Source organism: Oryx dammah, unplaced genomic scaffold (assembly GCF_014754425.2).
Source record: "Oryx dammah isolate SB20612 unplaced genomic scaffold, SCBI_Odam_1.1 HiC_scaffold_19, whole genome shotgun sequence".
Classification (NCBI taxonomy): Eukaryota; Metazoa; Chordata; class Mammalia; order Artiodactyla; family Bovidae; genus Oryx; species Oryx dammah.
Genome location: NW_024070203.1, coordinates 62465752 through 62478083, shown reverse-complemented (window position 1 = coordinate 62478083; position 12332 = coordinate 62465752).

Sequence of the window (12332 nt, the reverse complement as noted above, 5' to 3'; positions counted from 1 at the left end):
TGAACAACATGAATTTGAGGTCTGGGGGTCAACATATACACAGATTTCTTTCACTAACTATATACTACAGTACTGCATAGTTAGTAGTACTGTAAAATCCATGCTTTACAGTGTGGATACTATAAAATCCATACAGTAGTACTGTAAACTTTATCTGTAACCGTGGATATGGAAGAATGGTGTGTACAGAGGGCTGACAATAAATTATATGAACATTTTTAAAATGAGTGGAGAGTTGGCATCCCTAACCACCTTGTTGTTCAAGGGTCAACTATAATGTATTCTTAGGTTGCTTTGATTGTTAAAGTTTGACCTTCCTCATTTTTTATGTACTTGAAAGTTTTGAGAAATACTGCTAAGGGATCTTGTAGAATCTTCCTGAGTTGGAATTTGCCTCATGGCTTTCGAATGTGTCTCAGAGAGGAAACCACAGACATAAAGGCCATGGTCTTCACATTATATAGTATATATTATCAGTATGCCTCAGTATGTCACATACTCTTTATGTTAACCTTGATCTTCTGGCTAGAAGTAGTGTTTGTCAGTCTTCAGTGTAAAGTTACTCTTTTTTTCTCCCTCTCATTTCATAGTATTGTTAGATAGTCACTATTTAGAGCCATGGTTAAGGAAGGAGAAATAATACTCTATCTCCTTAAGAGCAGAGTAAGTAAATAAATTATTCAAAATTATTCTGAACAGAAAGTATATTTACTCTCTTATATTTACTTATCAATCATTTTAAATATCAACATGGACACATGGATATTTTGTAATTTGTATTATAATCTAATACTATGTTATTAATTATGTTGCTCAAATGTTTCCAGCCTTGGCCATGGGGACCACTTTCAGTTGGCCCATCTGTCCTTTTGAAATATATCTATTATTGTGGATAGGGATTTGTTTGCTTTTCAGATATTTTCTTATTTTCTGACACTGCAAGGTGCTGCAGGATCATCTTGTATATTTCCTACCCCATCTTAGAATCAACCATTTCCCCAGGGAACATTAGTTCTCTTTATTGGTAAGGGGCATTAGAAACCAAGATCTGAATCCTTAGGGTACTAATTACCCCAAGTTATCATTACTTCCAGTTATTCTCAGCTAAAAAAGCATAGTGATATTCATGAATAACTAAGCTGTGTGTACATATATGTTTATAAACCTTTCTATATTTAACAGTCTGTATTTATATGAAGGTAAATATGAGTCCCATACTGATGTTTCCAACTCTAATCCATTACCACATTTATTATTCTATCTTTTTCCCCTTGTATATATGTAACTCTGCATTCAACAATAAGAAACCTGGTCCCCACCATTCACTATCCATTTACTTTGCTCAACTCTAGAAGACATTTATAGTTTCAGAATTGTTAACCTGTATATCCATGGGAAAATACTTTTTCAACTAGAGTATAAATTTATGTACAGTTCCCTTTGCCTTTAGTCTTTCAAACTCCACTCATTTCCAGAGGTGCTTAGGTCAGCATCTCATTCCCCCAGTTCTTTCAGTGAGATTGTGTCTACAGTTGTAATATATTTTATTCCAGTCTAAGTTTCATCTTAAGATGACTTAACCTCCTAAATGATTTTTCAAAATTTGCATATAATAAGGATAAGGTTTATTCTTTGTGCTGTGAAGTTCAAGAGATTTTGACAAATGTTTACCCCTTGTATCAATAATACAGCATCATACAGAGCATCATCATTTCTCTAAGACAATCCCCTGGGAATCTGCTATTCAACTCATATATCAAGTGTTTGTCCAGGGAATTTGCTATACTTACTTATTAGTTATTGAAGCTTTTTGTCCATTCTTTGAGAATTTTTACATAATCTTGTCATTTGCAAATAGAGACAATTTTATTTCTTCATTTTTAATCCATACCATTTTTATTTCTTTTGCTTTTCTTAATCCACTGGCAAGGACTTCCAGAAAGCTGTTGAACTGCAGTGTTGGGAGAGGACATACTTATCCTGATCCTTGGGTAGCCTTTCTAATAATTTTTTCCCCTAGTTTTGAGGTAAAGTGTCCACTTTCTTACTGTTACATATGATGCTACTTGAAGGCTTTGGGGTGAATGTTCCCTATCAAATTGAAGAATTTCTCTTGTATTACTGCTTTTCTGAGATTTTTTTTTTTAAATCATGAGTGGATATTAGATACTGCCCATTTTTTCTGTGCCAAATCTGTAGTCAAATATTTTTCTTCCCTAACCTATCAATTGGAGAAGGAAATGGCAACCCACTCCAGAATTCTTGCCTGGAGAATCCCATGGACAGAGGTGCCCAGCAGGCAACAGTTCATAGGAATGCAAAGAGTCAGACATGACTGAGAGACTAAACCACTACCAAAAACAACCTTTCAGTGTTGTAGATTACACTGATTGATTTTGATTTTGAAAGATGAGGCAGCCATGCAGGCCTTAAATGTTTTGTTTTCAAAGACTTAAGATAAATTTTTTTTTATTAAAAAAATTATATTAAAGTGTGTTGTGTTAATTTCTGCTGTACAGTAAAGTGATTCAGCTATACATATGTAATGTATACATTTTTATATATATTTAATATTCTTTTCCATTATGGTTTAACACTGGATATTAAATATAGTTTCCTGTGCTATATAGTAGGATCTTGCTGTTTTGTTGTTGTTGAATCACTAAGTAATGTCCAACTCTACAACCCCATGGACTGCGGCATGCCAGGCTTCTCTGTCCTTCACTGTCTCCCAGAGTTTGCTCAGATTCGTGTCCTTTGAGTCAGTGATGCCATCCAACCACCTCATCTTCTGCGGTCCTCCTCCTTTTGACTTCACTCTTTCCCAGCATCAGCATCTTTTCCTTTCTTGTTATTTATCCACTCTATATACTATGGACGGAGGTTCATGACATTGTACAGGAGACAGGAATCAAGACCATCCCCATGGAAAAGAAATGCACAAAAGCAAAATGGCTGTCTGAGGAGGCCTTATAAACAGCTGTGAAAGGAAGAGAAGCGAAAAGCAAAGGAGAAAAGGAAAGATATAAGCATCTGAATGCAGAGTTCTAAAGAATAGCAAGGAGAGATAAGGAAGCCTTACTCAGTGATCAATGCAAAGAAACAGAGGAAAACAACAGAATGGGAAAGACTAGAGATCTCTTCAAGAAAATTAGAGATACCAAGGGAATATTTCATGCAAAGATGGGCTCGATAAAGGACAGAAATGGTATGGACCTCACAGAAGCAGAAGATATTAAGTAGAGGTGGCAAGAATACACGGAAGAACTGTACAAAAAAGATCTTCATGACCCAGATAATCACGATGGTGTGATCACTCACCTAGAGCCAGACATCCTGGAATGTGAAGTCAAGTGAGCCTTAGAAAGCATCACTATGAACAATCTAGTGGAGGTGATGGAATTCCAGTTGAGCTATTTCAAATCCTGAAAGATGATGCTGTGAAAGTGCTGCACTCAATATGCCAGCAAATTTGGAAAATGCAGCAGTGGCCACAGGACTGGGAAAAGCCAGTTTGCATTCCAATCCCAAAGAAAGGCAATGCCAAAGAATGCTCAGACTACTGCACAATTGCACTCATCTCACATGCTAGTAAATTAATGCTCAAAATTCTCCAAGTCAGCCTTCAGCAATACATGAACCATGAACTTCCAGAGGTTCAAGCTTGTTTTAGAAAAGGCAGAGGAACCAGAGATCAAATTGCCAACATCCACTGGATCATGGAACAAGCAAGAGAATTCCAGAAAAACATCTATTTCTGCTTTCTTGACTATGCCAAAGCCTTTGACTGTGTGGATCACAATAAACTGTGGAAAATTCTGAAAGAGATGGAAATACCAGACTGCCTGACCTGCCTCCTGAGAAACCTATATGCGGGTCAGGAAGCAACAGTTAGAACTGGACATGGAACAACAGACTGGTTCCAAAAAGGAAAAGGAGTACGTCAAGGCTGTATACTGTCACCCTGATTATTTAACTTATATGCAGAGTACATCATGAGAAATACTGGGCTGGAAGAAGCACAAGCTGGAATCAAGATTGCCGAGAAACATATCAATAACCTCAGATATGCAGATGACACCACCCTTATGGCAGAAAGCTAAGAGGAACTAAAAAGCCTCTTGATGAAAGTGAAAGAGGAGAGTGAAAAAGTTGACTTAAAGCTCAACATTCAGAAAACAAAGATCATGGCATCTGGTCCCATCACTTCATGGGAAATAGATGGGGAAACGTGGAAACAGTGTCAGAGTTTATTTTTTGGGGCTCCAAAATCACTGCAGATGGTGATTGCAGCCATGAAATTAAAAGATGGTTACTCTTTGGAAGGAAAGGTATGACCAACCTAGATAGTATATTGAAAAGTAGAGATATTACTTTGCCAACGAAGGTCCGTCTAGTCAAGGCTATGGTTTTTCCAGTGGTCATGTATGGATGTGAGAGTTGGACTGTGAAGAAACATGAGTGCCCAATAATTGATGCTTTTGAACTGTGGTGTTGGAGAAGACTCTTGAGAGTCCCTTGAACTGCAAGGAGTTTCGACCAGCCCATCCTAAAGGAGATCAGTCCTGGGTGCTCATTGGAAGGACTGATGCTGAAGTTGAAACTCCAGTACTTTGGCCACCTCACGTGAAGAGTTGACTCACTGGAAAAGACCCTGATGCTGGGAGGGACCTGAGGCAGGAGCAGGAGGGGATGACAGAGGATGAGATGGCTGGATGGCATCATCACTAGATTTTGGTTATAGCCCACTAGGCTCCTCTGTCCATGGGATTCTTCAGGCAAGAATACTGGAGTAGGCTGCCATGCCCTCCTCCAGGGGATCTCCCCAACCCAGAGATTGAACTCACATCTCTTGGGTTTCCTGCATTGGCAGGTGTGTTCTTTACCACTAGCACCACCTGGTAACAGTACCTAGGAAAATAACTAATCCCCCTCAAAAGCAAGAGCATCCAACCCTAGAGGAATTGCTTGAAATTTAAAAGTTGATTTCAACTTGTAAATGCAAGCAGACAGTAGGATGTAGTTTACATAGGAGCCTCACTCCTAACTAAGTTAATAGACTGACCTATCAGAAGGAAAAAAGAGAGATGCTGAATTCAGGGAGAAAAAGATTTCCTTAGACTCTGATTCTATTTGGGTACAGCCTATTATACCAGAAAAGTTCTTCTCCTGAATTGCAAGCAGGCTTCCCAGGTGGCACTAGTGGTAAAGAATCCACCTACCAATGCAGACCTAAGAGATGCGGGTTAGATCCCTGAGTCAGGAAGATCCCCTGGAGGAGGGCATGATGACAACCCACTCCTGTATTCTTGCCTTGAGAACCCCATGGACAGAGGGCCTGGCGGGCTACAGTCCATAGGGTTGCAAAGAGTCTTCATGACTGAAATGACTTCGCATGCATGCACTAAGAAATGAATGTCTGCTGGGTCTGGGCCAAGCTCCTGAGAAGTTTGCCACAAAGTGAAGCTCCATGGCTGATACAGAAACCAGACTCTGAAAGAATTGACAGGGAGAAAAAAGTTGTGAGGAGTGGACAAACTGAGATAACAACAGGAAGCTAAAACAATTCTAGGAGAAGAAACATCTGGAAAATAAAGGGGGAGGAGAAAATGTTATTAATAAGATGTATATGAGGGAAGCCTACCGTCCTTTACATATCTGGGCTATTCATTCTCACCCCACAACAGTCAGCCTCTGGTTCTGAAACACACAATGAAGGAGAATTGCCTGTCTTGCCTCAAAATTACTTAAAACAACAACAACAAAACCCTATCCGTATTTTGATTGCCACCCTGCCCCTGAGTTTTTCTGAATCTGCTCAGAGAAGAGGATAACAAAACCTGAAGGGCAACAGTGCCTCTCTATACAATTGCTTGCTGAAAGGAAAAGGTATCCTTTATGTTGCCAAGTCAAGAGGATGCCGAAGCCCTGGAAACTGAATTTTGGCTCACCTGATGGAACTACCATTCCTTCAGCTTCAGCCGAATAAAGCTAGCAACATTCAGCTTGCTCACTAATGCTGGCTGATGGTTTTCATACTGACGGATGAATCAAATCATGTTGTGGGGTGGAATGCAGATGGTAACGATGTATCTACACACTAATCATAGCTTTTAACAGAATCTCAAGACTTCCAGGAAGAAAAAAGTGTAGAAATGGGAAGTGACAATGAACTTCTTCCCTTTTGCTACTTCAACTTCAGCAGATAAATAGACATTTACACCTGGATGAAACAATTTGAGACTCTGGAAAGAAAATAGTGTGTAACAGCCTATCTATCTATTTCACTCCTGAGGGGAAATGACCAACCACAGCTGACTTGATGTGGCTATAATACGCTCCAAAAAGCAAATGACTATGTGGGGTCATGTAGAATGACAACCACTCTTTCTATTCCTGTCTCAGAAATATGGTATGAGCCCCTAAATTAGGGGGTTGAACCAAAGTACAATGAGAAGAACTGTCTGAGAGGGTTTCTGAGGGCTCAGAACATTTCTTATGTAGCTACTGATTTAACAAGTGGTTTCTAAATTTGTTTTGAGAAAAATATTCAAAACTTCTGTTTTATATGGATGAGAGTCCACATTTGTCCCAGATTAATGATCCTACTTTCACTCACAACTGAGTCTGCAGAGATGTTAGCACTGACATTTCATAGAATATTGTGCTGTACTAATGGCATTATCCTAGTTGAACTTGATGAACAGAAGTAAGTACTCCATGCAGTGTGAGGGACTCTCAAGAGTCTTCTTCAACACCACAGTTCAAAAGCATCAGTTCTTCAGCACTCAACTTTCTTTATTATCCAACTCTCACATCCATACATGACTACTGGAAAAACATAGATTTGACTAGATAGACTTTTGTTGGCAAACTAATGTCTCTGCTTTTTAATATGCTGTCTAGGTTGGTCATAGCATTTCTTCCAAGGAGCAAGCATTTCTAAATTTCATGGCAGCCGTCACCATCTGCAGTGATTTTGGAGCCTAAGAAAAGAAAGTCTGTCACTGTTTCCATTGTTTCCCCACCTATTTGCCATGGAGGGATGGGACTGGATGCCATGATCTTAGTTTTCTTAATGTTGAATCTTAAGCCAGCCTTTTCACTCTCTTCCTTCACTTTCATCAAGAGGCTCTTAAGTTCCCCTTTGCCTTCTGCCATAAGGGTGGTTTCATATGCATATCTGAGGTTATTGATATTTCTCCTGGCAATCTTGATTCCAGCTTGTGCTTCATCCAGCCTGACATTTTGCATGATGTACTCTGTATATAAGTTAAATAAGCACAGTGACAATATATAACTTTGACATACTCCTTTCCCAACTGGAATCAGTCCATTGTTCCATGTCTGGTTCTAACTATTGCTTCTTGAGCTGCATACATATTTCTCAGGAGGCAGGTAACTTTGTCTGGTATTCCCATCTCTTTAAGAATTTTCCAAAGTTTGTTGTCATCCACACAGTTGTTTTAAGTTGCTAAATTATGGTAAATTATTATAGCATCAGTAGAAGAACTAGTATCAGAGAGCAAAGCAGATTCCTAGAATTCTGGAACAAAGCCTTGCCTTTTGCAGCAGGGCATAATTTGCCATTTGAAATATACTCTAATGAGTGATTGGATCTTGCTGCTGCTGCTGCTAAGTCACTTCAGTCGTGTTTGACTTTGTGTGGCCCCAGACCAGAACAAACTAAATAGTTCACTCTGAGCTATCAAGTGACTTAACAGTCACCAAATCTACAGATCTTGCCTTTGAAATTACCAGATATAGTGAATCACAAGTGCAGAAAGTACAACAGCAATCTCTTTAGGATATAAATGGTATATTACAGCTTGGGCTCAGGTAAATTGAATGATCAGACACTGAGTTGCCTATCTCTGTTGTACAGAAATCTTTGCTTTAATTCATACCTTTGGATTATGTTGGTGCTTTTTGCAAACAAATAACAGTGAGTGAACAAACTCAGAGTTAGTTTAATGATTTATTAGTATAGTATATTGATGTAAACCAAAAGGAGAAGCTTTTGCACACTAGCCCTCCTTTGGTATTGCCCTAACGAATGCATTAAGAAATTCTCTCAGAGGCATAGCTGTGAGCACTAAATATCATTATTCACCTTTCATGTTAAAAATGGCATAATATATGATTAACATCATATTTTTAAACATTGGAAAATAGCCTGCTTGATTGGGGAAGAAACAAAGTTGAAATTTCAAGCAACAGAAGAAGGATATTTTGATGTGGCACAAAGTGTTAGATATTTGGGTTTCAGTAATTCACAGAAGAACTGTACAAAGAAGATCTTAATGACCCAGTTAATCATGATGGTGTGATCACTCACCTAGAGCCAGACATCCTGGAATGTGAAGTGGACCTTAGTAAGCATCACTATGAACAAATCAAATGGAGGAGATAGAATCCCAGTTGAGCTATTTCAAATCCTAAAAGATGATGCTGTGAAAGTGCTGCACTCAATGGGCCAACAAATTTGGAAAACTCAGCAGTGGCCACAGGGCTGGAAAAGGTCAGTTTGCATTCCAATCTCAAAAAAGGCAATGCCAAGGAATGCTTGAACTACCGCACAATTGCACTCATCTCACATGCCAGTAAAGTAATGCTCAAAATTTTCAAAGCCAGGCTTCAATAGTATGTGAACTGTGAACTTCCAGATGTTCAAGCTGGATTTTGGTAAGGCAGAGGAACCAGAGATTAAATTGCCAACATCCGCTGGATCATCGAAAAAGCAAGAGAGTTCCAGAAAAACATCTACTTCTGCTTTGATGACTATGCCAAAGCCTTTGACTGTGTGGATCACAATGAACTGTAGAAAATTCTTCAAGAGATGGGAATACCAGACCACCTGACTTGCCTCTTGAGAAACCTGTATGCAGGTCAGGTAGCAACAGTTAGAACTGGACGTGGAACAACAGACTGGTTCCAAATAGGAAAAGGAGTACATCAAGGCTATACATTGTCACCTTGCTTATTTAACTTCTATGCAGAATACATCATGAGAAGCGCTGGGCTGGAAGAAGCACAAGCTGGAATCAAGATTGCCGTGAGAAATATCAATAACATCATATATGCAGATGACACGACCTATGGCAGAAAGTGAAGAAGAACTAAAGAGCCTCTTGATGAAAGTGAAAGAGGAGAGTGAAAAAGTTGGCTTAAAGCTCAACATTCAGAAAACAAAGATCATGGCATTCAGTCCCATCACTTCATGGCAAATAGATGTGGAAACAATGGAAACAGTGGCTGACTTTATTTTTTGGGGCTCCAAAATCACTGCAGATGGTGACTGCAGCCATGTTAAGACATTTACTCCTTTGATGGAAAGTTATGACCAACCTAGACAACATATTAAAAAGCAGAGACTTTGCCAACAAGAGTCCATTTAGTCAAGGCTATGGTTTCTCCAGTGGTAGTGTATGGATGTGAGAGTTGGACTATAAAGAAAGCTGATGACTGTGGCTTTGTAGTAGAGCCTGAAGTCAGGCAAATTGATTCCTCCAGTTCCATTCTTCTTTCTCAAGATTGCAAAGGAGGCAAGAATATACAATGGAGTAAAGACAATCTCTTTAACAAGTGGTGCTGGGAAAACTGGTCAACCACTTGTAAAAGAATGAAACTAGATCACTTTCTAACACCGCACACAAAGATAAACTCAAAATGGATTAAAGATCTAAATGTAAGACCAGAAACTATAAAACTCTTAGAGGAGAACATAGGCAAAACACTCTCCGACATAAACCACAGCAGGATCCTCTATGATCCACCTCCCAGAATTCTGGAAATAAAAGCAAAAATAAACAAATGGGATCTAATTAAAATTAAAAGCTTCTGCACAACAAAGGAAAACATAAGCAAAGTGAAAAGACAGCCTTCCGAATGGGAGAAAATAATAGCAAATGAAGCAACTGACAAACAACTAATCTCAAAAATATACAAGCAACTCCTGCAGCTCAATTCCAGAAAAATAAACCACCCAATCAAAAAATGGGCCAAAGAACTAAATAGACATTTCTCCAAAGAAGACATACGGATGGCTAACAAACACATGAAAAGATGCTCAACATCACTCATTATTAGAGAAATGCAAATCAAAACCACAATGAGGTACCACTTCACACCAGTCAGAATGTCTGCGATCCAAAAATCCGCAAGCAATAAATGCTGGAGAGGGTGTGGAGAGAAGGGAACCCTCCTACACTGTTGGTGGGAATGCAAACTAGTACAGCCACTATGGAGAACAGTGTGGAGATTCCTTAAAAAATTGCAAATAGAAATGCCTTATGACCCAGCAATCCCACTGTTGGGCATACACACAGAGGAAACCAGAATTGAAAGAGACACATGTACCCCAATGTTCATTGCAGCACTGTTTATAATAGGCAGGACATGGAAACAACCTAGATGTCCATCAGTAGATGAATGGATGAGAAAGCTGTGGTACATATACACAATGGAGTATTACTCAGCCATTAAAAAGAATACATTTGAATCAGTTCTAATGAGATGGATGAAACTGGAGCCGATTATACAGAGTGAAGTGAGCCAGAAAGAAAAACACCAATACAGTATACTAACACATATATATGGAATTTAGGAAGATGGCAATGATGACCCTGTATGCAGGACAGCAAAAAAGACACAGATGTGTATAGCGGACTTTTGGACTCAGAGGGAGAGGGAGAGGGTGTGATGATTTGGGAGAATGGCATTGAAACATGTATAATATCATGTAAGAATCGAAATGCCAGTCTATGTCTGATGCAAGATATGACACGCTTGGGGCTGACACGCGGGGATGACCCAGAGAGATGTTGTGGGGAGGGGGGTGGGAGGGGGGTTCATGTTTGGGAACGCATGTACACCTGTGGTGGATTCATGTCAATCTATGCCAAAACCAATACAGAATTGTAAAGTAAAAATTAAAAATAAATAAATAAATAAATTTAATTAAAAAAAAATAATAAAGGAAAAAAAAAATAAACTAAAGAAAGCTGAGCACCAAAGAATTGATGCTTTTGAACCATGGTGTTGGAGAAGACTCTGAGAGTCCCTTGGACTGCAAGGAGATCCAAGCTGTCCATCCTTAAGGAGATCAGTCCTGGGTGTTCTTTGGAAGAACTGATGTTGAAGCTGAAACTCCAATTCTTTGTCCACTTGATGCGAAGAGCTGATTCATTTGAAAAGATCCTGATGCTGGAAAAGATTGAGGGCAGGAGGGGAAGAGGACGACAGAGGATGAGATGGTTGGATGGCATCACCGACTGAATGGACATGAGTTTGGGTAGGCTCCGGGAGTTGGTGATGGACAGGGAGGCCTGGCGTGCTGCAGTTCATGGGGTCGCAAAGAGTCGACACGACTGAGCAACTGAATTGAACTAAACTGAATTTACAACAGAGAGCATCCACCAAAGAGGAACCACTCTGCATTCTTGTAGGTAGTTGGATTCATTCTAAGGATGTTAGTCAGCTTCTTCTCACCTATCCCAGCACTTACAGAAATGGTTTATGAATGGAGTGGCCATGGGAGCAGAAATCTACACTCTACGCTCTAGATCCTTCTCATTAAAACTCATCTTGTTACTGAATACCATTCTTGCCAAAGCAGAGACTAATATTTAGCTTCTAATGTGGTATTAGTTTTAGGAGAAATCCAGGAATGTAAGAAAATATTAACTGTGTTGAATCACTCCAACCTCACCAGGGGCAATAATTATTCCTTATCAGTCTTGACATCAAGGTTTGCTTTTCCTAACTGCAGTGTCTTTTCCAGCAGAACCCCACATAGTATCTAGTATATTATTAACTTGGAACAAAGGGCCCATTTTATGCTTAAAAAAGGTCTGATGATGAACACCTAACTACGTGATTCTCTGTCCCACCATTTACTGCTTGATCTAGAATTGTAAAGGAATGTTGGAATGGTCTTTCAGAGTATCAGCTTTAGAAAAACACTGCAAGATTATGAAACAACATGGAGCATATATGGCAGGTAAATAGCTTGGTTGGTGTTGTTTTCTCAAAACCTAGAAAGCTGGCCCAGGAATCAAGAGGTAGATGTAGAATTAGCCAGGTGCAGTGTTACATCCTGCAACCCATTTGCCAAATTTCTACTCTGTGTCTTATCATGTTTAAGCTTGGCAAGAGTGAAAATGCTGATGTGGAGTGATGTGTTGGAGGTTTCTACCAGGGAATTCAGAACTTGGGAATCAGTCTAGAAGCTATGACTCTCACATGGGCCTATTGGGCTTATCATTTTGCGGTTCTTCTGATAGTGAAAGGAGCTGATATATTGATGAAGATTGCTAGACTTTTGGCAACAC